Source organism: Podarcis muralis, chromosome 10 (genome assembly GCF_964188315.1).
Source record: "Podarcis muralis chromosome 10, rPodMur119.hap1.1, whole genome shotgun sequence".
Classification (NCBI taxonomy): domain Eukaryota; kingdom Metazoa; phylum Chordata; class Lepidosauria; order Squamata; family Lacertidae; genus Podarcis; species Podarcis muralis.
The window spans coordinates 5968086-5989146 of NC_135664.1; the positions used below are offsets into that span (position 1 = coordinate 5968086).

The window sequence follows — 21061 nt, forward strand, 5'->3', positions numbered from 1 at the left end:
CTGGGGATGTGAGTAGAGGGCAAATGGGGGGAGGGGAACCAGCTGCCTTCCTCTCCTGTTAGTGGGGAGGTTTCCACTGGATCAAAAGCCCATCTGTGAGCTCAAGGGCACCAGATGTATTCAGCCTTTTCATTCCGCCCATTCTAAAATTTAAGTAAGTAACTCTACCAAATTATTTCCTTCTACTGTCTCAGGAATCCCATGAATTCTTAAATTATGTCTTCTTGTTTCATCCTGGATTGTTTCTAGTTTTGCCCCTACTCCATTTAATTCTAATTTATACATACATCCTACATACTTTCTATTTATTTTTTTACCAGCATAACTGTTTCTTCCTGATAGTGAATATGTGTTTCACTTAGGTGTTCAAGATTTACCCAATTTGGCTTCAGTGAGTGAATTTTGTCCTTTATAATGTTTAATTTTCCATCTATTAGTTTACCTGTGTTTTGAAAAATAAACCCTTAATTTTGATCCTACAACCTTCCCTCGTTGTTATTTGCTATCTATGATGCTTTGTGATTTATCTTGTTTCCGAATCTTCTGAATTGTTTTCTAAGTCTTAAATTATTTTTTTCTCATTTCTTTCAAGTGTTTTGGTTTTAAAATAACACCAGTCAAGATTCTCAGTTCACCCACACCTCCCTACTGTGACCCCTTCCTTCCCCTTCCCTGATCCTTAGCATCATTCCTCTTGGGTGTTTTCTTCCCATTTTGTGAACTTATTTTACCGTCTTAGCCCACTTTAGATATTCAGCCATATGCTAGAGAAATGAGATAGCAAGGGGTCAGTCAGATATGTCTGCTTAGGAAATATTTCCGTAACTTATTTTACCCTTATGTCAATGTAAATTCAATCAAATATTGTAGTTAACAGATTTGAGCTATTCTGTTTGTATACAGCCCAATCCTTCAATATTATACAAAAGAATTAACAACACTAATAGATCATATGTTTAACTGGTAAAAAATAGCAATCCATTCAAGGAATAGTAATCATGTCAGACATCTAAATCAGCTTAATAATTCAGATTATTCATATTAAATCCAAATAACAAAGAGTAAAAGGCAAATAATATAAGACTTCCTTTTATCCAAACATAAACAAATGAAAGTTCCTACAAGATGTCAGAATAACTGAATAAAGCCTTGTTTCTTCTTCATGTCCAAGTAAATAGAAGTAGAAATCTAAACAAGGCTAGGAAATAACTAAGCTGTGTACTATTGTTAACTTTTGAAATCTAAACAAATACAAACTGGCCCAAAAAGGTGGAGAGAATAGTGGAGTCCACTCTAGATTTTATTTCTATAAAAAGAAATCCAAACAAGGGGACAAAAATAACTATTGTACTCACTCTGCTTGTTCAGATCCATGCACACAAACACAAATTAGACAGTAGAAATAAATGCTCTCTTGTTCCATCTTCGTATCCAGCTAAACAGAAAAGAAAGTTCCAATTCAGAGAATGGCTAACAAAGTGATCCTAAACTCTGGTAGGGTTCATCAAGACAGAGAGGCAGATCAAATACCACATGCAAAATGCTCTCACTTCCCAGCATCCATGGCAGAAGGTGGGGGTGCTTGGACTGTTTGTCTTGGACATTTTATTTTAGCTGTGATAGCTCCAGGTTGGTGCAGCTGAAGAAACCAAGTGGGCCTCCTTTTTGGGAGTTGGACTGCTTCAAGATCCAGCACATCTATGGCCAGCCCTGTTCTGCCCACAATGCTCTATTTTTGAGAGGGGACACACAAGGATCTGCCACACTATAGCAGGGACCTCCATAGTGACCTGTGTACTCCTTCTGCTTCTGTATAGCTAAACAAATATAAAGAGACTTCACATGCTGAGTTGACCCCAAGGCAATCATTCCATCAGCACAAGGATCTCTGCCTGCACATCATTTCAGGGGTGCTCAAAGGAGAGAGGAGAAGTCCAGTTGTGCAAATGGAAATCTATCCATTGAAAGGATTTGTTAGCAAAATACCCCCCCACTGTTTCACTGAATAGACAAAGATACAAATTCAAACTACTATGTGGAGACTTTTCACTTGGTTATGATCAAACAAAACAGTAGCATACCGCTAACTGAGATAATCAATATCTTCAGTTGTTTCATCCATGTTCAGCCAGACCTCAGAGTGATAGATGTATTAGTCCAGGGGTCAGCAACCTTTTTCAGCCGTGGGCCGGTCTACCGTTCCTCAGACCATGTGGTGGGCCGTACTATATGGGGGGGGGGGGATGAATGAATTCCTGTGCCCCACAAATAACCCAGAGATGCATTTTAAATAAAAGGACATGTTCTACTCATGTAAAAAACACGCTGATTCCCAGACCGTCCGTGGGCCAGATTTAGAAGGCGATTGGACCAGATCCAGCCCCCGGGTCTTAGGTTGCCTACCCCTGTATTAGTCTATGGCAGCAAATTGTCTTGTTGCACATATTTTTTGAGCACATTTATTTTGTGAACATAGGCTTCTGTGGATCCCATTATTATTCACTTAGACTGTGGGAGGCAGTGGAAGACAGGAGTGTCTGGCATGCTCTGGTCCAGGGGGTCACGAGGAGTCGGACACGACTAAACAACAACAAAACTCCTACAATATTTGCCTCAAAGAGTGTTTTCAAGTTTTGACTTAGTCTCAATAGGTTACAGCCTTCAAAACACAGACTTTTATTTTAAAGAATGGGGAAATTATAAAGATGTATTGATGCTTGTTCATTATCAAACTGGGACCAGGGAAGTTCTCAACACAAAGAGCATGCTTCACTATGCCATAGAAACCTCAGTTAACTTTCTTCCTATGGAATATTTTGGACAATGAAAATGGCAACTATATGGTACAGCTGAAGTACTTCTTTTCTTTAGTTTTGAGAAGTTGTATTATTCTGAAATAAGGAGTGTTTGTTTTGCTTTCATTGACCCTCTGCAATAAGATACAATCTTTTGAAATCAAGTTATGCCATATAGACTTCACTACATTTACCAGGGATCCATTCTGCATTTTCAAATGAATGATAACATAACTGGAAACTTTTACAAAAGGTGCTAATAGATTGTTTCTTCCCTTCCCATCTGCTAACATATTCAGAGAGGCTAAAGGCTTTTAAAATATAATAATAAATTCAAAAAAACCCCATTAATAAAACTTATTTATTTATAGTATATATAGAGGCTACCCCATAACCATTTTCTCTGGGTGGCTCGCAAACATAAATTAATAAAACATAATAGTAAAATCTAATTACTGTTTTAAAAAAATTGCAGCATACCACAGATGATCCATTAACACAGTAAGAATGACAGTAAAATCAGGCAGCAGCAAGATCTAAAATTACACACTAAAAGCCTGCCATAATATATAGACGTGAAAGGATGTGCCTGCTTCTCCACATCTGTTCCTCAAGCATCCCAAAATTACCCCTTCGTGGCAAGCCATGCAGCTTTCCCATGAAATGCATTTCCCTCCCAAATCATATTCTAAGATGTACGGAATAGGGGCAGGGTTTATGGTTCTCGTACACTACTGCTCAATATTGTTGGTGGCTGAGACTGCTCTAGTGTCTTGATATGTGAATATTCCTTTAAGGGAGAAATATTTGGAGAGTGCCATTGATAATTATTGGGGACGCGGGTGGCGCTGTGGGTAAAAGCCTCAGCGCCTAGGACTTGCCGATCAAAAGGTCAGTGGTTCGAATCCCCGCGGTGGGGTGCGCTCCCGTTGCTCGGTCCCAGCGCCTGCCAACCTAGCAGTTCGAAAGCACCCCCAGGTGCAAGTAGATAAATAGGGACCGCTTACTAGCGGGAAGGTAAACGGCATTCCGTGTGCTGCGCTGGCTCGCCAGAGCAGCGATGTCACGCTGGCCACGTGACCCGGAAGTGTCTGCGGACAGCACTGGCCCCCGGCCTCTTAAGTGAGATGGGTGTGCAACCCCAGAGTCAGACACGACTGGCCCGTACGGGCAGGGGTACCTTTACCTTTACCTTTACCTTTATTACTAATTATTAATTATTTAAAGCATAAAATAAAGTGATTTAGGTAAAGGTAAAGGGACCCCTGACCATTAGATCCAGTTGTGACCGACTCTGGGGTTGCTGCGCTCATCTCGCTTTATTGGCCGAGGGAGCCGGCGTACAGCTTCTGGGTCATGTGGCCAGCATGACTAAGCCGCTTCTGGCAAACCAGAGCAGTGCACGGAAACGCCGTTTACCTTCCCACCGGAGCAGTACCTATTTATCTACTTGCACTTTGACGTGCTTTCGAACTGCTAGGTGGGCAGGATAAAGTGGTTTACATAAGTGCAATAAAAGTAAGGCAATTCCTGCGGGCAAGCTCATAATATAAAGGTCACAACACAAAGTTTGCCTCCTCGCCAAACTGCAGTCGTGGTCACTTGCAGGATCAAGCTGCATCCAAAGCATCAGTGGTGTGGGAACAATGCACCAGAGAGTAATAGAAGGAGATAGACCATAGAGAAGGAAATGGCTAGAGCAGTCCACACAGGCCACTACCAGCCAGAGTAGCTTCATGAGAGGCCCCTTACACTTGGGGACATTCCAATGAGCTTTGAAAGAATTATGTTTTCTGAACTGGGGGGGTGGGGTGGGGAAGAGAAAGAAGCTAAACACGGAAAAAAACATGAGAGGGGGCTGTTTTCTTCCTAGCATCATTAAGATGCCTCAAAACCTGATGGTTTATGAGCAATTATTGTTCCAGCAGCATTTACTGGAAGATGGATTGGGCTGGATTGCATTAAAATTGTGACCAAAAGCAACATTGTTTTTTTAATCAGCCTGCTTATCTCACAGTTTCATATTCAGCTAATCTCTGTTTGCTGAAAACTGTTTCCGTGTATTAATAGCACAGAAAGCATAACATCTCAATGTTGCCCTTGTGTCATGTTTGTATCTACGCATTTCACACACTTATGTACAGGTGCTCCAAAGACTTGCACTTTGCGTTTTACTCTGCTTAATTCTCAACCATGTGTGAACAGGAATTAATGGCCACATCTTGCCTACTATTCAGCTGGCAAGTCTTCTTTTCCTGGCTCTCTGCATCAATCATGCAGTGCTGTTAAATAACCGGATTACTTTTTAGGGCACAAACTGAGCCAGCAGAGACACACACGCTTTTCAGATAACTTAGCACACTGAACTGAATAAGACTAAACTGGCTTAAAGGCAAGGATCCTGGCTTCTGCTGTTTTGTGAATCAGAGCCTAACAGTGCACTATCCCAATAGCAGGATTTGGTTAAGTGTTTATATGTGATATTTACTGCAGAACTGGGAGGCCATTATCAGAAGATACTAATCAGCCTCACATCTGAATGTGGGCATTTATTATCCTTAGGGCAACTATTTCACATCAATATGCAGTAAATATGTATGTCAACAAATTCTAAACCTTCCATAGCAAACCCGTTAATTGTGGCTTTATCGGGATTTCCAAATATGATCACCAGTAAACATCAAAGTGCCTTTATCACACAACTGCTTCACGGAGACCAACACATAGCCCAAAATAATGTTTGCTGATAAGACGGAATATATTAAAATAACACTTACAGAAAGAACCTGAAATGCCAGTGGAAGACAAAAAATACAAATCTAAGCTTAAATCACCAGCACATTAATACACCATAAGCCATGGCAAAACAGATTTATAGACTCCAAATGAATAAATCTGATTTATAAGTGAAGCTCTTTCTCTGGGTTCAGAGAAAATAATTTCTGGGGCTTCCTCCTGTACTTGGTGGCAGGCTGGATCAGAGCCAAGAAACAGACTCTGAATTCTTGCAAGATTGTGGGTGGTGGTTCCTGAGTCTAAATAGTTGGTCAATTGCCTGCTTTGAATGGGGTCATATTTATTCTGGAAGATCAGCTTTGTAGTCAGGAATGCTCCTGGATCCATCTTTGTCACTAGAGGCCCAGGTGACCTTCGTGGTTAGGTAGGAGCTGCACTGGACTGGAATATCCTGACCACTGTTGTCCATCCATGCACTGGTAACTTCTAGGTTGAATTTTAGAAATGGTAACTCAATGTAGGGCTGTCCTAGAAGCTAGTTTGGAAGCTGCAGCTGGTGCAAAATGCTCACTGGAGCAGGATATCAGCAACCACTGTTGAAACAATTGCAGGGACTGCCAATTAGCTACTAGGCAAGGTTCAAGGTGCTAGTTTCAGTGTATAAAGGAATCGGGCTTTTAGTGTTGCGGCTCTTGCCCTTTGGAATGCCCTTCCTTTTCCTCTTTCAACCAAACCTCCCAGTCTGCATCTGTATTGCATTAAAAAAGAAAGAAAGATGTTTTATCACTTGTTTACTGCCCTGGGCTCCTTTCAGTGGAAGGGCAGGATACAAATGGAATTAATTAATGCCAGCTATTGTTCTTTGAAAATTTGACCACTTGTTGTTAGATAGATTACCATTGCTTCTTGACTCAGCTGTCCTTCAGTGGTCAGGTAATCCAGGTGAAATATCAAAATGGTACATCTCATTCAGTTTTAGGTTCTAGAACCTTTAATTTTGGCACTCCTCTACCAAGCCATTTCTCAGGCCAAATAGCCTACCAAATTCCGAATCAGATCAACACCTCTGCCGTGCTCACACAGAAGTCCCCTTCAGGCATCCAGCATTAAATGTGTGAATGGGAACTCATGTACGAGACAGACTGCCCTACCCACTCGATGCCAACAAGTGCTTTGGCCATGCCCCCTCAGCACAGTATGGTAAGCATGAGTGTGAAGATTCCCCATAGGGAGAGCCTTGCATACATTTTTCAGGAGGACATGACTGGAGCATAAGTCGGCATCTAGGTGGTGAGGGTGGCTCACTCATTCATAAGGCTGGCTCACTCATTCACACATTCGTACTGAACACATGAATGCTTTTGTAGTAGTTAAGGAGAAGAGAGCTTAACTAGGAGCCTGGTTTCAGATGACACATTAAGCCAAGCATTGGTTTAGCTGTTGTGCTGTGCTAAAAGGACCAGGGAGCAAAGCGGCTTGGATCACATCCCTGGGAGCCCTTCTGTTTGCTCGAAGCCATGGTTTGGCTCCGTGTTTCATGTGAATGCAGCCTCTGTGAGTGTCCTAACTTAATGGATGGCAATTAGCATATCTGTTTCTTCTAAGCTGCAATAAGGACGCGGGTGGCGCTGTGGTCTAAACCACTGAGCCTTGGGCTTGCCGATCAAAAGGTCAGCGGTTCGAATCCCTGTGACGGGGTGAGCTCCCATTGCTCAGTCCTAGCTCCTGCCAACCTAGCAGTTTGAAAGCACGTCAAAGTGCAAGTAGATTAATTAACGTTTCTGTGCACTGCTCTGGTTTCGCCAGAAGCGGCTTAGTCATGCTGGCCACATGACCCAGAAAAACTGTCTGCGGACAAACGCCGGATCCCTCGGCCAGTAAAGCAAGATGAGCGCCGTAACCCCAGAGTCGTTCGCGACTGGACTTAACTGTCAGAGGTCCTTTACCTTTACCTAAGGTTTATATCCAAAGGGATTTAACAACCTGACACTGTAAGTACAGCTCTAATTCCTAAGCTGTTCTTAAATATGGAGGGTTTATCTCCTGCACATGAAAATGATGTTATGTCCTCTCAAAAATCCAATCATATTTATATTGCAAAAAAATTGCAATATATTACAGGCTACTAAAATGATATCTTGGGGTGTCTACAATAACCAAAGAAATTAGTAAAACCACCTGGAAACATAAATGCTCCCTTAACACATATTTTTAGATATCTGCAAGGAAACAATAATGCGTATCTGGAGAATGAGGTTTAGAATGAGAACCAGTGTTTGCCTGCCTGGGCTGTAGCTCAGTGGCAGAGAACCTGCCTCGCGTGCACAAGGTCCCAGGTTCAAAGCTCAGCATCTCCAGGTACCGTTGGGAGAGACTACTGCTGGAAATCCTGGAGAGTCGCTGCCAGTCGGTGTAGACAATATGGAGCTAGATGGGTCAAAAGGCAACTCCCTGTGTTCCTATGGTATTCTGCTACGCTGGGGAGCCAAGAAAGGGAACTGTGAAATCATCTCATCTTGGGCATTTTTAAAGATGAAGACGGATGTCATATTTTGTGTATATTGCTAGCATTTTGTGTTTACTGTTAAATCCATGTACATGTTTCCATTCTCAGGCAAGCCTGGGGGTGGGGGGTGGAGACACGGGGCTGAAGTTTAATTAAACTCATGAAATGTGTTTTTCTTTCTCCCATATGAATATGATTGGCTAGTGCTTGTGACATCACTAAAAAACCTGCCTATTCTGAGAACATGATTTTTTTTTAAACGTAGATGAATGATGCTCACCTTTCTTTTTTAAAAAAATTGTTTAATCTGGACAAGCCACCTGATGCATGAGGGCAGGTGAATTCATTTGTGTGGCAGGCGCGCTAGGGGACCTGTGGAAATTACAGTGGTGCCTCGCAAGACGAAATTAATCCGTTCCGCGAGTCTCTTCGTCTTGCGGTTTTTTCGTCTTGTGAAGCACGGCTATTAGCGGCTTAGCGGCTATTAACGGCTTAGCGGCTTTAAGAAAAAGGAAACAAACTCGCAAGAACTCGCAAGACGTTTCGTCTTGCGAAGCAAGCCCATAGGGAAATTCGTCTTGCGGAACGACTCAAAAAACGGAAAACCCTTTCGTCTTGCGAGTTTTTCGTCTTGCGAGGCATTCGTCTTGCGGGGCACCACTGTAACTAGCATAAAAGACCCATCACAGCACAGACCAATGCAGCTGGAATCCCACTGGCAATCTGAAGTGAATGGTACCATACTCAGCCCACCTGAGCTCAGGCCAGGACCCTGTAGGAGCCTCCGCCTTATGCTCAGATCCTGCCCAAGGTCATTTCCACCTAAGTCGTAACAGATAAGTTGGTTAAATGCCTAATAAAAGCCTGCTGCCCAGTGAAAGTAAGGTGAAAACCCCTCAAGTCTGCCTTGGTGCAGAGTGAAGTCCCAACCATGAGTAACTGGATTGGTAAGCAGTCCAAAGAGAAATGATTAAAAAAAAAATTGGAGCAACATAAAAAGCAAATATTTTTAGTTATTGAGCATTTTCTGGTTGCTAAAGCTCTGGGAAATCAAGTGGAAGTTGCATTGCAAACCGGACTAAAACTGAATTAAAGAGGCATTAACAAATGTTACTTGGAAAACAGAATAAGTAGCAAACATTCGGCAGGGGTTTTTTTAGAAGAGAAAATGCCGTGAAAAGTACATAACTCAACTAAGCACATAACTCAACTATCTCAATCTGCAGTACCGGTCTTGATAAGAAAATTAAATTGTTTTCCTGTTGGCTGGAGTTAAAGCTTCCTCTAGTTTCAGATAAGAGACTTTTATCACACGGTTCTACTTCCTTTCATTGCGGGCTTTGTATTTGTCTGGCAGATGTCAAGGATAGGACTATTTCTGGCAAGAACAGAATGCATTCAAGCCAAATGTTCTAGTTATTGATAATATTGCATAAGAACTGTGTTAGTACAATAACATGCAGTTATTCAGATAGAATGAAAACGTCTGCTATCCCACTAACACCACAGTGTTATACAGGTCTACCAGGAAGAAAGTCCCATTGAGTTCAGTGGGGCTTACTCCTAGATGAATGACTACAGTGGTACCTCTGGTTGCAAACACTTCTGGTTGCGCACACTTTAGGCAACAAGCTCCGCTAACCCGGAAGTACATGGTCCTGGAAGCAAACTTTGCCCCTGGATGCAAGTGGAAATCGTGCGCCAGAGGTGCGCGGAGTGGCGTTCAAGACTAAAACAGTTTATATCCCTAATTTACTCCAGGAAACTGCTGAGCCAAATTCTCACTTCTTCCATTGATTTGTGTGCAATAATCCTGGATGCCCCATATACCTAACTTTAAATCTTGACTGCATATTATTGTAGTTTCCCTAATATTCATTATCTCTATGCATTTTACACTTCATCCTTTCTAACACTCCATGCATGCATTCTTCCTAGTGCTGGATCCATTGGGCCAATGTTCCCTTAAATATTGCATACACATACACACACACACACACACACACACACACACACACACACACGGCTCATTCTGGGAATATGAAGCATAAGCCAGAATGAACCTTGGACTCACATGCTACCCCTCCCTTCAGGCAGAAGAATAGAAGATTTAAAGCTTTAATACCTGTTCTGAACCTAAAATTCCCATTCATCCAAACTCAGGAAACCGTGGTTTCTGAAAATTGAAGTTACGGATATAGGAAGCAACTTTGTACTGTACCTAGTTAAACAATCGTTTCACCTTACCCAATAAGGTCTACCAAACAGTAACACTTGGCTCTCCAGCTGTCATTAGACTCCAACTCCCATCAACCCAGCCAGCATGGCTGATCATCAGGGATAATGAGTGTCATAATCAATTGCATGTGGGAGGCCACTGGTTAGTCACCTCTGGTCTACCTTATCTTGCAGGGTCTCTCCAGAGTGCCAGACAGGAGTCATTCCTGGACATGCCTGGAGGTGATGGAGCTGAACCTTCAATCTTTTGCATAAAGAGTGTGTGCTTTCCCAGAAGTACAGGTGAAACTCAGAAAATTAGAATATCATGGAAAAGTTCATTTATTTCAGTAATTCAACTTAAAAGCTGAAACTAAGGCTGCTATTGAAGGCTGCTATTGAAGCTTCGTGGTCTTCCATAACACCTCAGCAATGCCACAGCCTGATAGCATCCATGCCATGCCGCATTGAGGCAGTAATTGATGCAAAAGGGGCCCAAACCAAGTACTGAATACATATGCATGCTTCCACTTCTCAGAGGTCCAATATTGCTCTATTTGCAGTCCTTGTTTTGCTGATTTCATTTAATATTCTAATTTTCTGAGATTGTTAATTTGGGGTTTTCATCAGCTGTACGCCATGATCATCACAATTATAACAAATAAAGGCTTGCCATATCTCGCTTTTGGGGACGCGGGTGGTGCTGTGGGTTAAAGCCTCAGCACCTAGGGCTTGCCGATCGAAAGGTCGGCGGTTCGAATCCCCGCGGCGGGGTGCGCTCCTGTTGCTCGGTCCCAGCGCCTGCCAACCTAGCAGTTTGAAAGCACCCCCAGGTGCAAGTAGATAAATAGGGACCGCTTACTAGCGGGAAGGTAAACGGCGTTCCGTGTGCTGCGCTGGCTCGCCAGATGCAGCTTGTCACGCTGGCCACGTGACCCGGAAGTGTCTGCGGACAGCGCTGGCTCCCGGCCTATAGAGTGAGATGAGCGCACAACCCTAGAGTCTGGCAAGGGTACCTTTACCTTTACCTTTATATCTCACTTTGCATGTCATGAGTCTATCTCATATATTAGTTTCACCTTTTAAGCTGAATTGCTGAAATAAATGAACTTTTCCACGATATTCTAATTTTCCGAGTTTCACCTGTAAGCTGTAGCCCTTCTCCAAGCTAATATATCCAACCAGGATATGAAAGGATGAAACAGGAAACTGTAATTTAGAATAAATCTCCTTCCCAAACACACAAAGGGGAGGGTGCGAATGTGACCCCACCCTGAGGCTTATGTAGACTTGTTACTGTTCATAACAATCACCACTGTTGTTCTGCCTTGACTATGTCACAGTTCCTTATTACTCAGGCTTCAGATGTTCTGAAGCTCAATATCTTCTAAATCACCTTCATATTCTCCTAAGCTAAACTAGGACAAAACAAACACTTAGTCATAATCACATAAGTTGTGTAGATAGAGCAATGGTATGGTCTTTGCCAAGTTGAGTTTGTCATCTGTCTATATTCCTGTGCACTTCATGTAATAAAGTTCCTTCTGAGATACCTGCTCAGAACAGCTTTAATTAGACCATTTAGCCTAACGGAAATGTGTTACCCAGGGCACAGGGTGATAAAAATGACTGCTTAGCTGTAGTCAATGGAAACTTTGGTGTTTAATCCAGCAATTCCACCAGGTTTCAATTTCTTTCATTGAATAAAGTTTATCTTCCTGTTTGGTTTTATCCTGTTTCCCCCTAATTATTGAGGACAGCTATGTTTGATGAGATCTATAAGATCTAGACTCCCTCCTTCTCCTGCTAATCCTTCCTTCCTGTCAGGGCTGGAATCAGGCATAGGTCAGCAACAAAACAATAAATCAATCAAGGCCAGTGAAGTTTATTCAAGGAAACAAACCACAGCCCCAGCAGAGTTGTCTCAACAACTCTTTCTAGGAGGTCTTGCCTCCCAATGAAGCAGTTGCGAGGACTGAAGGCCCCAGAGTCTGTCCTGTGCTCTGCCGCAGCCTCTTCCTGTTCACTACACCCTGTTAACCTCTTCTGCTTCCAGCACCTCCTCCCCCCCCCCCCCGGTCTGCTTCTTCCCTCTCCGATCACCAGTCTGCTCCCTCCCTCTGACCATTCATTGTCATCCCACCACCAATCCCCTGGTTCTGAGCCTTCTTCCCCTGAGAGTTCCCTAGGGGGTTCCCCAGCTGGTGTCGCCCACCACTCTTCTGCTTCCAGCCAGTCCATGACATTTCCCTTCTTTTTTCCTTCCCAGCTCATTACTGGCAACTCCAGACCCTTATGTACTGTTCCTCTTTACTTCCACCCCTTAGGCAGTGCATTTTCTGTCTCTATTCTTCCAACACGTTTTGCCCCTGGGCAGCTCCACTTCTGATCCCAACACCTCTGCATTTTGTCTGATCAGTCAAGGAGTCAGACAGAGTCTAACTGTGCCTGCCAGGATCCTCTCACATATACCGGTACATAAAGACAAAACCTAGATGAGACCTTTGAGTCTAACACTAAAATATTCTGCATATGTTAGCAGAGTGGAGTCACCTGATAGGATCTGGCAGCTACAAAATTAGTATTGCTGGATTGCCCCATGTTACAGACTTGGTCATTAAAAACACAGCAGTGGAGTCTTCCCTACATATCCTTTGCTTAAGGACTTTCCCTGTCTAATTTTTGTACACCATACATTGTGTACTGGACTAGACATGGTAGCATATTATCCACTGTGTATGATAGGAAAAGTGGTTTGGCAGACCACTTAGCTGGGACCCTAAAGACCTCTGTTCAGTTCCCTGCCCCAAGCACACTCTGTCATCATGAATTAACTATTAAAACTATATTGTACTTCACACATGGTAATTCATCACATGCTTGTATACATTTCGTGAAGATAAAGCATCATTAAGGAAAACTATTAATTGTTTGCTAATAAAGTGCATTGTGATTCTTTTTGGCAAGGGGTCACACTGTGCCCTTTGCTGCCTGTGAAAGGTCTAAGTAAATATCTTCTCAAAGATCTACCTTGCATTAGAGACTGTTTGCTCTTACTGCTCAGTGCTTGTTGCACTGGCTTGGTCTCTCCACATGGAATGGCCACCTTAGACATTCCTACATCTCACTGGATGCCAGCACTACCTTCCTACCATTCTGACCAGAGGAGAATTGCAAATGGCTTCTTTCTGTGTCCATGGCCTGATGTAGCTACATCTTCCTCCTTTGATGGTGTGTGTGTGTGTGTGTGTGTGTGTGTGTGTGTGTGTGAGAGAGAGAGAGAGAGAGAGAGAGAGAGAGAGAGAGAGAGAGAGATGGGTCGCATACCTGCACCATATTGTGGTCCTTCTGTTCTGCTCTTTTAGATGTGATAGCCATTTTATGTGATGTAACCCCACATCAGCCATTTTGTAATTAGCACCCTCAGTGCTTTCTCAAGAAGGTTGGTGACCCCTGTTTTAGGCGTACAATGGGGGTGGGGTAGTCAATCAACTCTCCCATTTACTTTGTCCTGCATATCTACGCTGTTGCTAAATCTTTATATTCTGTCCCACACCTTGAGTGCTGCACTCTCTCTAACTGGATTCCCTTTTGTGATCACAATGCTTCTATTAATTCAGTATACGTTTGTTGGAATAATCCTTCTTTCATTGCTACGAACCCATCTTACATTTCTGTGTACCAGACCCCTGACATTTACTATGTCAACTTCAAATCCCTATTACAGATAGGTAGCCGTGTTGGTCTGCCATAGTCAAAACAAAAAAAATTCCTTCCAGTAGCACCTTAAAGACCAACTAAGTTAGTTCTTGGTATGAGCTTTCGTGTGCATGCACACTTCTTCAGATACACTGAAACAGAAGTTGCCAGATCCTTCTATATAGTGAGAAGGTGGGGAGGGGTATTACTCGGAAGGGTGGTGGGAATGGGTGATTGGCAGATAGCTGTGATGAGCCTGTTGATGACTCTTAACGACTGCAATAGGTCTTACAGGAAAAAGCAAGGGGTGAGAAGGTGAAAAATGGCTTTGTCATGTATAATGAGATAAGAATCCAATGTCTTTGTTCAGACCAGGTCTCTCCATGGTTTTAAGTTTGGTAATAAGTTGCAATTCAGCAGCTTCTCTTTCCAGTCTATTTCTGAAATTCCTTTGTAGTAAAACAGCTACTTTGAGATCTTGTATAGAATGTCCTGGGAGATTGAAGTGTTCTCCTACTGGTTTCTCTGTCTTGTGATTCTTGATGTCAGATTTATGTCCGTTTATTCTTTGGCGTAAGGTTTGGCCTGTTTGTCCAATATAGAGAGCTGAAGGACACTGTTGGCATTTGATGGCATACACAATGTTAGACGATGAGCAATTAAATAGTCCCGAGATGGTATGTGTGATGTTGTTGGGGCCAGTAATGGTGTTGTCCGGGTGTATGTGGCAGCAAAGTTGGCATCTGGGTTTATTGCAGGCTCTGGTGCCAGTGTCCGTGTTAAGTCTGGTTGTAGTATTATTGTGGGTAGTATTATTGTGTAGTATTATTGTGGGTAGTAGTATTATTGTATTCAAATCCCTAGACATTATTCTCCTTCTACCTTCCCTGAATTACTTTCTTCACTTCAGGAAAGTTAATCTGTCCTCACTTTTTTCTGTCCTTCCATCCCACCCACCCACCGTCTTATGCCAGGAACAAATTTCCTGCTCATTCTGTTTTTGGTTAGCATACCACAATTTACAGCAGTACATGGACACTCCTAAGTGAGCCCACGTGAAGAGTTGGACTTGCATGTTTCTTGTGCATGGCTTGAATTAGGACTTCTGTGTTTACTTTCGGTTTCAATGAAATCTGTTTTAGCATTCTGCATGAATCAGCAATCCCAGTTTACAACAAAGATTAGCTACTGAACAAGCCCAATTCAAACCATGGATTATGAAACTGGCTTGTTAAACTAATCATTGTTTGTTTTAAACTAGGATTCTTAATTTACTCATAATGCTAAACCAAGATTATTTGACTCTGAAAGAAAGTTTGGCACATAGGAAGAAGAGAGAGAAGGGGAATAAGTGAGCCTGATGCTTCGTTCATGTTCACTGTGGCTCATACACAGAGAGGCAAACTGTGGTTTGGCCTTGCATGTGAACATGTGGAAAACAGGATGCTAGATTAGCTGGGCCTTTGGTCTGGTCCAGGAGTGCACTTCTTGCTTGTGTCTGCTATAGTTTTAAAAATCTGTCTTGAATCCAAGATGGCATCAATATGCACTTTCTCATAACTGAGCCTTCTCCTTGTCAGCTACCAGGTAACCCTCCATCCCCCTTTCCCATCCTGATCACTTCTTCATTCTAATCTCCTTCCAGTTCTGCTTATCTTCTTTACATGCTATGTATGCTGGACTGTGATTGCATCATTTATCTGGCCTGTGCAGCTCAATATTGGCTCTTGATAAATGTTGAGCAGCGGGAGTAAAAGTCATGTGTTCATAGTTCAGTTCAGGAAGAATCAGGACACAGAGACAGACCACAGGTGAGAGAGGCTGCAGGCCAAGGCAAGTGTTTGAGTTCGGTGTTCCTGGGAATCTCTCAAAAAAGGGTGAGAGATTTAAACAGATAAAACTTCATTCATATCCAGATACCCTAAACGAGGCATCCCCAACCTTTGGCCCTCCAGATGTTTTGGACTACAGTTCCCATCATCTCTGACCACTGGTCCTGTTAGCTAGGGATCATGGGAGTTGTAGGCCAAAACATCTGGAGGGCCGCAGGTTGGGGATGCCTGCCCTAAACATTATTTTTCATTTTAACTTGACCTTTATGCACATTGACACCCTCTCTGCATGAAGGGGGAGTGAGGGGAAGGACCACTGCCTTTCCATTCCCCTGGCCTGGGTTTCACATACTGTCCTCCAGGAAGCAGGGGAAAGATTAAGTCCACCTAGAAAACTTAACAAGGAAGTCCCAGGTACTCTTTCTTATCATGAAAATAAAGTATGCTTCCTGCACTCCAGCAAGCAACCCAAGACATATTGCATGCTGTCACTTTTCTTACATTGTTTTTCACTTCCAACAACAAAAATACCTTACATAAGCCTCTTTGTATGCATCGGATGTTAGACAGAAATGCTCAGTGACAAAAGCAGACAGGGTAGCCATATGTTGCAGCACAGCAGCCTGCTAGAGTCCATTAACGCCCTTTCACCACCACCAGAAAAAAGCTGTAAAGATAAATGTTATCTAAAAACATCCTGCTAACAGAGTGAAATAAGGATAGGGAGGTGTTCTTAAATTAAACACGAAGAGGACACAATCTGTTCTTCTCCTGGGTCACCAACAAATCCAACTTTTCTCCCTGACACTCTTCCTACTTTTCACCCACAGCAGAAACCCGGTTTATCCTCCTGCTGCAGGGAATGTTTTCCAGGCCTCCAGGGAATAAGGATGGTGCTTGCTCTTGTTCTCTTCGTACTGTAAAGCCACCCCTAACCCTTCAGGCAAATTTGACACATCAGAGCTGAGCCATACAATTAAATTAAGCCATGCTACCATATTTGTTCTTGTTTGGGCGCTGAATGGTGTTTGGATTGAGGGAGGGATGTTGTCCTAGATTCATCCAGTGCTAATAAGAAAATATCCCATATAACTTCAGTTAGTTACATTAGCTGGATTTTCTCTTTTAGTTGTATTTTTTTTTAACCTTCTTTCCTCCTACACTCAGGTATGGAGAATATTTAACCCTCCAGATGCAGCGGAACTATAACTTCCATCATCTATTGCTATTTGGACTTGTTTCCTGGGGCTTATGGGAGTTGTATTTCAGCAACAACTGGTGGGCCAAATGTTCCTCACAGCTGATATAACTTAAATCTGACAACCTATAGGAAAGCAGCCTGCACCAAAGCAAAAGAGACTGGTGAGTTAGAGTAGATTCTCTACTCCCATGTATTCAAACAGGTAGCGTTCAGCATCAGCCAGTCTAATACACACAAACACACCTTTGGCCAAAGCCATCTGCTTTAGCTATTCCCACTCAATATCAGCAAAATGATTATCCATGCAGTGTAGATTGGTGTGACAGGAAAAGCTAGAATCCTGGAACAGAGCTGGTTCAGGCTGTGCTGATTTGACAAGCAAACAAGGTCTCAGCACAAATATATCAAAGTGCATCAGCCTTAGATGCCTGCCTGGTACCCAATAAGGAAAGCTCTTTTAATGCACCTTCCACATATGTTGCATTTGTTCCAAGATTTATTTGCTCTGTAGGTCTGTAGAGATTGTTTTGATCTCTTTCTGCCTAAATCACTCTTTCAGAAGAAAAGGATTGGCATTACACTGGCATCTGTTTTTCCAGGACCCAGGTTTCCAGGAAGTCTATCTCTTGTTCATGCCTTTTGGACAATCTTCTTTGAGTTCCAAAGTTTCTTATTCCATGGTGGCTAATTGGATAAGAGTTTTCATTAACCAAGCCCCTACACTCTGTTTCTGCAGTAGTAAGAGAAAACTCTCCAGAGGTAGCATTCTTCTTCTTTGGCGTTCACTCGTAGCCAAGTAAGATTGTCTTCCATGAGCATGGTCTTAATGATGTGTCCGTAGGTGACTGTGGAGGCCAATTCTAGATCCACACGTCTTTCCACAGTGGGAACATAGGTTTCCGGGACGGAGTTGATCATGGTGAGGGTTTGCCAAACATGCTTTCCTCTTAGCTCATTTCTTCCTTTCATCCTGCGTTCGAATGTCCTCAAAGTCCATGACAACTTTGGTAAAGGTTGTTCTCCAATTGGAGCAGTTGCAGGCCAGTATTTCCCAATTGTCGGTGCTTATACTACATTTTTTAGATTTGCCTCGAGGGAGCCTTTAAACCTCTTTTGTTGACCACCAGCATTACACTTTCCATTTTTAAGTTCGGAATAGAATTCTGAACTTTGGAAGATGATAATCAGGCATCTGAACAACATGACCAGTCCAACGAAGTTGATGTTGAAGAATCATTGCTTTGACACTGGTGATCTTTGCTTCTTCCAGTACACTGGCATTAGTTTGCCTGTCTTCCGAAGTGATATGTAATTTTTTTCAGAGACCGTTGATAGAATCTTTCAAAGAGTTGGAGATGGTGTTTCTAAGTGGTCCGTGTTTCACAAGGTTGGTAGTACAATAGCTGCAGGAGTTGTGGCTTTTGAACACCATATTTTTATTTATTGTCGGAGTACCTTATAGTGTACATATATCAAGAAGATGTTCCAGCTGAAGTGAATCTGAATAATTTGTTGCTGAACTAAATTATATGTTATTCCATTATAAAAGACCAATGTGCTTACTCTTGATCTTTTGGGGGGCAAAATGTGGATGCCCCCTCCAAGGAACTGATAAAATACATGCTAATAGCATTATGTCATTGTGCAGCAGGGCAGAAATGTGATTGAACTGATTTTCCAAGGCTGTTATGAAAAGCAGTGGAACAAAAGGAAGAGCTAATATGTCACCTCAGAACATTAAGAGATGATAATGCTACAGACTCAGTCATAACAACTTGGCAAGGTTTTCTGATTCCAACTGAAACACAAGTACCAGACCTTTATCCTTGGTTTTGGAACTCACAGTTAGACTTCTAGCTATACTAAAGATGTCATCTGTTCATAAAACAACCTGAAACCAAACAAAAGACAAAATTTTTATTGTTTACTTAACGAAGTTTGTACTCTTGTACCTGCTTGTTTTCTATCATCTACGCATAGTTGTAACCACCTTTTGAGATTTGATTTCTTTTGTTGTGTTATTTGAGATTTTCAATAAAAATGAAGTATAAAGCAAGACAGAAGCAAGAGATGACTTTGTTGCAGTTGTTTTTGAAACTGTGTTCCCTGAGGTTCTTTAGAAACTTATCAGGGATTCCTCAAAGAGAAAATCAATAATGTGGACAAGCTTATCTGAAAGACAGCTTGTCCTTTGCTATCAGTCTTTACCTGCAATGTATAGGCACTGGAGAGTGTTGGTGTCTTCCAGGTTGCACTCCTGCTTCACAGAGCGCAGGAGTGATGTCCAACAAGCCTGGTTCATTCTCCATATGAACTAAACATTGGCCCTAGAATACCCTGAAATTCTGTGCTATGCATTGTAGTCCTGTGTTAGATAGGTCAATGTAAAGAGTTTTGTCAAAGGCTTTGCACTGGAGCTCCCAGAGAGCTGTTGCTTTAGCAGTGAGGCAGCTCAGACTGAGAACTTACATAAGAGCTGGAGTTTATACCCCCTTTGTGGCTCTCAGTCAGACCTTGATCCAGGCAAGTAATTGCAATTGTTTCCCCCTTCAAAGTAGCCTCATGCGCAGCAAGCCAGGCACTTGGCCAGCAACCCTGAAGCTCCTTCCTAGCTCACCAACTCCTCTGCTCCTGTGGCCTTGGAGGTAGTAGGTAGTAGGATGTCCAATAGCTTCTAGGAACCAAGGCAATTGCTATGGGGACCTCCAGTCCTGGGGTTGGGATGTGTGGATCTGATGGCTTCTCAAGGTTGCTGGCGCTGCAGGGATAAAAGGCTGGTGATGCAGTGGGGAGTGCTTCATTGAAGGCATCCTACATTCCAGGTCTGGGTGAAATGAACCTTGAGGGCAGAAACTTTGAAAACCATAGATTTCTGGTCTAAAACCTCATTGGTAGGTAACCTCATAGTTGGCTTCAGGTGAGAGAACTATAATTTAATCCAAGGAAGGACTTGTAGAAAGTTGAATAGTATTGTTGACTAAAACAATTGCATAGCACCAGATTTATAGTTTCAGTGAAAACTGTCAAGACAAAACAAATTGTTCATCTGTTCAATTTTAGTTTTGCAGGTAGTCACACAGGCCATGCAAAGAATATTCTGTTCAAGTTCATAACGTTTTGGAAAAACAAAATAAAATGCAGATGATTTCAAGTAACAGGGTTTTTGTATGCGTTTTTCTATCTCTGCCAGGGACACGGGTGGGGCTGTGGGTTAAACCAAAGAGCCTAGGGCTTGCCAATAAGAAGGTCGGTGGTTTGAATCCCTGCGACAGGGTGAGCTCCCGTTGCTCAGTCCCTGCTCCTGCCAACCTAGCAGTTCGAAAGCACGTCAAAGTGCAAGTAGATAAATAGGTACCGCTCTAGCGGGAAAGTAAACGGCATTTCCGTGCACTGCTCTGGTTCACCAGTCATGCTGAAAGTAGTTACTTGTCTTCTCTGATTCCATTGCTGCTTCCTACTTTCACCAGTCATGCTGTATGCTGGATCCCTCAGCCTATAGAGTGAGATGAGCACCGCAACCCCAGAGTCGTCCACGACTGGACCTAATGGTCAGGGGTCCCTTTACCTTTTTACTATCTCTGCCACAGACACCCAACATAATCTGTATTCTTAAGACTAAGAAAAATATGAATTAATGTTGCTTAATTAAAATACAGTTAGCTCTTTTTATAACTATTTTATTTTTATCCTTTATAGAATAAGAAAATGTCATTTAGCTAAGCATCTTACTATTTTTGTCAAGTGGCATATTAATTGGACCCAAAATTTGCAAAATGCCCTTGTGTCATGGTAAATGCAAACAAAATGTGTCACTTTTAGATTAAGACCAGATGCCTCTTTCTCAGGAAGGCTCCCTTTTCTGATGATGCTGTCAGAAGAAAACCATTTAGAGGCAGAGTGAGCTAGTTTTGGCAGATGGCATTACAATTCAAATAGAGGAAAATAAGCTTCCAAGTGCGTACATACTTCCTTGTCATTCAAATGCATGGGTATTGTTCAACATAATTTCTAAACTTGGAATGACTCAATACAAATGCCTTCATCTGTATATCCATTGCTGTTGTACGATGATGAG

The 21061-nt window shown here is 42.5% G+C and overlaps 1 protein-coding gene across 24 annotated transcripts in view; it reads left to right on the forward strand.

Annotated features, from left to right (window-relative positions):
• Window positions 1-21061, forward strand: part of MAGI2 (membrane associated guanylate kinase, WW and PDZ domain containing 2) — a 597762-nt gene that overhangs the window by 407617 nt on the left and 169084 nt on the right. The window lies entirely within an intron of this gene.